The sequence below is a fragment of the Brachyhypopomus gauderio genome, chromosome 3, assembly GCF_052324685.1.
Source record: "Brachyhypopomus gauderio isolate BG-103 chromosome 3, BGAUD_0.2, whole genome shotgun sequence".
Taxonomy (NCBI): domain Eukaryota; kingdom Metazoa; phylum Chordata; class Actinopteri; order Gymnotiformes; family Hypopomidae; genus Brachyhypopomus; species Brachyhypopomus gauderio.
In genome coordinates this window covers 18,564,660-18,570,649 of record NC_135213.1, presented here as the reverse complement: position 1 = coordinate 18,570,649, position 5,990 = coordinate 18,564,660, and the positions used below count along the sequence as shown (strand labels likewise).

Here is a 5,990-nt window from a genome sequence, read left to right as displayed (position 1 = left end):
ACCTCCACTGATTCATTTTGAAAGTGAAAGCTTATGTATTAGGCTACTGTAGTGTTGCTGAAACAGTCTTGGATACACCGTCTCCTGAAGTGACAGCGATCACTACTACCGGTAAGTGCGCTCTTTATTTTTGTGTAGTTTACACAAAAGGAAATATTATACTAAATGTATAGACTTAGAAGGAAACTGACAGCAGGCAACACTAGAATATTATTGTTATCTCTAAGGGAAAACGCACGTGAAAGAGTACAGGAAAGCATTTTTAATACACTCAATACGTACTCAATTTGTTATCATTTAAAACATGTCCTGTCCATTATTCTCTGTTCAACAATGACAATAAAATTGTTTATTAATGCATCACTTAGGCCCTGTCCACATGACGCCGGAGATTTTTAAAAACGGAGGTTTTTGTCTCCGTTGTAAAAAAAATATCTCCGTCTACACCATCAGCGTTTTCAAAAATATCTACGTCCACACAGCTGCGTATCATAACCAGAGACTGTATATATATCATGCATTGTCTCTAAGCAACCATATATATATATATATATATATATATATATATATATATATATATATATATATATATATATATATATATATATATATATATTTGAGCAGTTTTCTGGATGTGGTGTGAACCCCCTATGGGACTGGCAACATTGTTACAAATCATATCTTTTTTTTTTTTTTTTTTTTAATGTTTACACTTATTTTTTATTATAAGGTTAGTCAGTCACACAGTATATAATCTCTCACATTGACACAAGGGCAAGTAACATAGCAGATAAGGTGTGTGTTGCTGTGTGTATCTGTGTTCTGTTATTACAGTTTATTCACTAATGTTATTTGTTGTATTATTTTCAGATTATAAACCAAGTTGTCCTGACATAACTGGCACTGTGGGGAGTCCATTAACACTAATGTGCACTGTTCAGTGTGCCCAAAACTGCACGAGTTATTCTTATAAATTCAAGAAAAACAATGAAGAATTGTCTCTAGATGGGCAGCCAAACCGCACTGAAAAAATTCAAGATTATGCTAAAACTTTCATATTTATCTACGAAATCAAGAAAACATCCAAAGAAGATAATGGTAGTTTTACACTCTGGGTACGACTTAACGTAGGATACAGTTCATCTATTTTCACTGTGATGTTATCAGGTACGTTGGTCTTGTCTGTCCATGCGTTCTATGCTTTTAAATATTTTGTAGTATGTGTACATTGTACATTGTTACATTTTTCTTCGTTTGACTCTCCTCACAGAGATGGATGACACTCCAGATCCTACTACAGATCACACTGCAGAGGGTACAAAGATTAATTGTAAGAGCAAAGTTCATCTTATGTGCATTACACACTGTGTATTACTGTTCCTCATATGTGTATTCCAGTATTACTACTTAGGTCAACATGTGGATGTGTTAACAAGTTACACATCCAGCATCTGCCGTTCATGTGCCATTTTGTTAGCTGATGACTTCTCTGTCTTTCCCCAGCAGCCCTCAAATCTGAGAGAAATATTCCTATGACCGGACCGGTGATCAGCATCTTCGTCATCGTCAGCATTTGTGTCTTTGTTTTAGTGTTTATGTATCGCAAAAAGTATGGGACATGCTCTAAAACTAATCATGACCAAGAGTGTGGTATTAGCATGAAAAGTGACGATTCACTACAAATATTCATCAACATGTAATTAATTTAGAGGTGCAGAAAGAATCAGTTTGCATACATAATCATGTACATAATCAGTTAAATTATGATTATATTGTGACTGATGAAAACTGCTTTACGACGGACTTTTCAGTCTCTTCAAAACATTTTTTGTTCCCAGTTGTTAAGTGTGTTTTCCTGATTGTTTGTACCCTAAATGAACAGAAAAAAATATTATTCCCTGTAAACTTTGCTTTTGTGGTCAGCACAATGAGATTTTGAAATTGATCTATTTTTAAGGATATTTGCCATATTTCAAGATACTTAAGAAGCTTCTGGAATTGTGAGAACTATCAAGAAGTTTCTAGAACTGTCCAGAATTATCTAGAACTTTCTGAGACTACAGAATTGTAGGTAGCTACAGTTATATAGGGCCACTATAGCCCTTCCTGAGAGACAGAGAGACATGATCTAATTCAGGGGTGCCCAACCTTTTTTTAACCAAGATCTACTTTTGAAGTTGATGGCATGCTGAGATCTACCAAGTCAAACACAAGGGCCGGGCAATAATTTAAACAAGGAACCCCAATCGCAGGCACAGGTGGAGAAGAAGCAGTAAATCCAACAAATGAGGAAATGATCAATGCGTCAAAAATAGGTTGTCAAAACAGAACCTCACAAGAACTTCACACCATCTCTAGCTCTCAGCCACACACACACACACACCAAAATTACAGAAAAGAGCAGTCAAAAAACCCAAATCTAAAAAAAAAAAAAACAAGTAATTCCACAGATTAACACACACACACACACACACAATAACTCTAGAAAAGATCACTTCAAAGCAGGAAGGAGGAGAAGATAAGTCCAATATTTAAGAATGCTAAACTTCACTGGGCAGTGGCACTGGCAGGGAAACCGGCAGATGGATTTAAATTCAACTGGAAAACAGATAAAAATCGGAACATACTTTTCTAAGTATATGGATATGAATATGTGTAATTCAAGATAGTACCATGCTCTTCTAAGTCCAGTATATGGATATGAATAGGCCCAGTGCTTAATTTGTAAATCAAACAATGCCGGAACGCAAACAGCGGCATGAGACAAGGGGTCACTGAGGCCAACAATGTCACCGGATCGCACACAAAACGCAACGCTTAGGCGCACAAATGTCAAAATAACAAGCCAATTCGTATATATAAATTACTTTTAAATTTACGTGTGTTTTATAAGTGTTTTAAGTGCAGAAGTGCATTTTAAGTGCATTTTCAAGTACTTTAGCCTAAATTCCAGCACTTTTCAAACCTGAAACACAAAGCAACATTAAAATTCATCAGGTAAATGTTCCTTCCCCTGTTTTTGAGGAGTGTTTCTTTATACTAACACATATCATTTCGGAGAACACTGCACAGAATGTGACGCGCGCAAGGTGTGCGGAGTGACTATGGTCACTCAAAACTAGCTTTATAGGGGAGACATGGAAAGGCATCGCTAAAAGGGAGAGCTCTTGAGTGATTTAGGAAGCCTGAATGTGGATCTTGTGTTTAAAAATGTCTTTTATAGAATTATTTGTTCAATTAATTGGTTCAACACAGACAGATTTCTTCATAACTTATAATTAGTAGGCTTGAATGTTACCGGATCGAGGCAGACAGTTCCCGGAACGCACCCTTCAAAATGAAAGAGTTCCTGGATCCTGTTCTGGCAGGATCCGGCTCAAATTAAGCCCTAGTTCAAGATGAGAATAATAAAAAAACATTTCTCTACTTTAGTGGGACTGGGAAATCATTAGCATACCTCTTGTAAACTGTGAGAAAATGTCGCTCTAAATTCCCCTTCTTCGGTATGGCCACAGTAGCATTACAGATCAGACACACAGTCTTTGAATTTGAATAAGTAAAAAAGTAGTCCTCTTCCCACTCGGGATGAAAGTGATAATTTTTAGCTTTTTTGTCTTCAGCCATTTAGCTGCCGCCATTCTGGCTTCTTCGTCTTCGCGTTTTAGAGTCCCTGGTTATAAACTAGCAACCGTGGCAAACCATATCCAGCATTCATCAGAAAAGCAGAAAAGGTTGTGTAAATAATTAATTTTATTTTTGTATTTTATTATTATGAAAATACATACTGGCCTCTCATGAACGATGGTTTGACGATGGTTTGATTAGTGTTTTTTTTTTGGTCAGAGCCTTAAATACATGGTTACATGCATGGACGTAATTTTGATTTCAAAAGTGGGGGGGACATGGATTCGTCGCTATTTAAATACTTGGTTTTAACCATAAAAACTGGGGGGGGACCAAAACCGGCTTTTGAAAAAGTGGGGGGGACATGTCCCCCCTGTCCCCCCCCCAAATTACGTCCGTGGTTACATGGTAACACTTGGTAACTCGATCAACTGAAACTCGGCCCGCAATCGACTGGTAGACCGCAATCGACTGGTTTGGCACCCCTGATCTAATTGATTGGGATTGCATAGTAAGTGGGCAACAGCCATCACAGACAAAGGGGAATTGACCTAGACAGACAGGTGTGAATTCAATACCTATTCAGATTCTGATAACGACAGTATTCACACTTCACCCCACACCCATTAGAGGAGGAGCTTAGGAAGGACCACTACATTCAAATGCATATATTGGTATAAATTGTAATTGCACTTTATCTCTGGGAACACTTGCTAATTATTGCACTCATACTGCATGTAGTCTTGTAGGTATTTCAGCCTTGCTAGGTATTTCTCTGTGCCTAATCTTATATTTTGTTGTCTTCTTTCTAAGTATCAGCACTGGCAACTGTTTATGGCAGTGCTTGAGCTCGAGTAGTTTGGACTTAAACCTATTTATACTAGATAGAGATGCATATTCTGACTAAACACTTAGCACTTTTGTAAGTCAGTCTGGATAAGAGCATCTGCTAAATGCCGTAAATGTAAATGTGAATATTGTGTGTTACCAGTGTTGGGGAGTAACGAATTACATGTAACGACGTTACGTAATTTAATTATAAAAAAAGTGTAACTGTAATTCGTTACAGTTACAATGAGAAAATATGTAATTCAGTTACAGTTACTTCTGGAAAAATTAAGAATTACAATTTTAGTTACATTTTTAAAATATAAACAAAAACCTTTGCGAAATATTTAAAGATATTTTTTATTGCTTTGCGCCCTATATCGCCGTTTCCCGCTTGTTTCTGTGCTGGAGCAGCAAGCGCGCGGTTCAGTTTCAGCTCAAGCAGCAATAATGACAGACGCCTTCACTGGACATTTAAGGAGCATTTGTTTTGTTTTCGTGTTGTCAATAAATGTGAACCATGTGCCACCATCGGCAACTATTTGTGATTATGCCAAGCCTTTGTGTAAATTTCGGAGTTTGGAGGTTTATTTCCGATCAGAAGGCAACCAGTATTGAGGTTGTAAGCGAACTAACAGCAGGGTATGCTGACCGTCACACACACAGTGGTTTCCATAGTTACCTGCTAGGCTAGCTACTACCATTCACTTGAATGTGTTTGTCCTTTAGCATGCTAGCTTGATTTACAGGCTAACCACATTAGCTGTTTAAAGTCCTAAACAGGTATTCGCTGAAATCATACATGACTATTATAGACAATGACAGACGGTATCAAATGAGTATTTTTGACTGTTTGGTGTTGGAAAAATGTTTGTCGATGTCTATGACACAACCTAGCCTACCCAATTGGTATCATTGGACCTATCTTAGACCTACCGTTCGACAAGCAATACATTTAAATTAAATTTGTATGAAGTAATGAAATGCAGTTTGGTATCTAATCAAGTGCAACACATGCAGATTGTATAGAATGCAGTATTTAGAGATACAATGCAGTTAGTTACAGCTAGTGTAAGTAAAGATGGTTAATAAATAGCCTATGTGCAGAGTAGATAAATTACCTAGGGAAATGCATGTGTGTGTAAGGTAGTTATGGTAGTACAATGCACAGGGCAAAGAAAAATATATGGTATAAATGTGATAAATACAGATGGAATCATATAGATAATATACAGATTATCCTATACCACTGTAGATATGGCTATACAGATGTGGATTGAAGAGGAACACTGTACAGATTTTGTGTGGATGGTAAGATATGGATAGAGGGGAAGGAAAGTATGGTCTTTGGGAAGAGTTCAATAAGGTGACCGCTGTGGGAAAGAAGTGGTTTCTGAACCTGCTTGTGTTAGTCTGCAAACTGAAAATGGTAGAGCCTGGGGGAGGAGCAGAAAAGAGTATGGCCCAATGACAGTAGTCTGAGAATCTTACATGCCTGGTGCAGGCATCTCTTCTTGTGGACCTCCTGTGATTGCCTG

The 5,990-nt window shown here is 37.4% G+C and overlaps 1 long non-coding RNA gene across 1 annotated transcript; it reads left to right on the top strand.

Annotated features, from left to right (window-relative positions):
* LOC143510532 (uncharacterized) lies at window positions 1–2,489 on the top strand. The gene is made up of 4 exons (XR_013130018.1): window positions 1–111; window positions 871–1,167; window positions 1,271–1,330; window positions 1,504–2,489. It is a non-coding gene; the product is annotated as an uncharacterized LOC143510532 (long non-coding RNA).
* The last annotated feature ends 3,501 nt before the right edge of the window (window positions 2,490–5,990 follow it).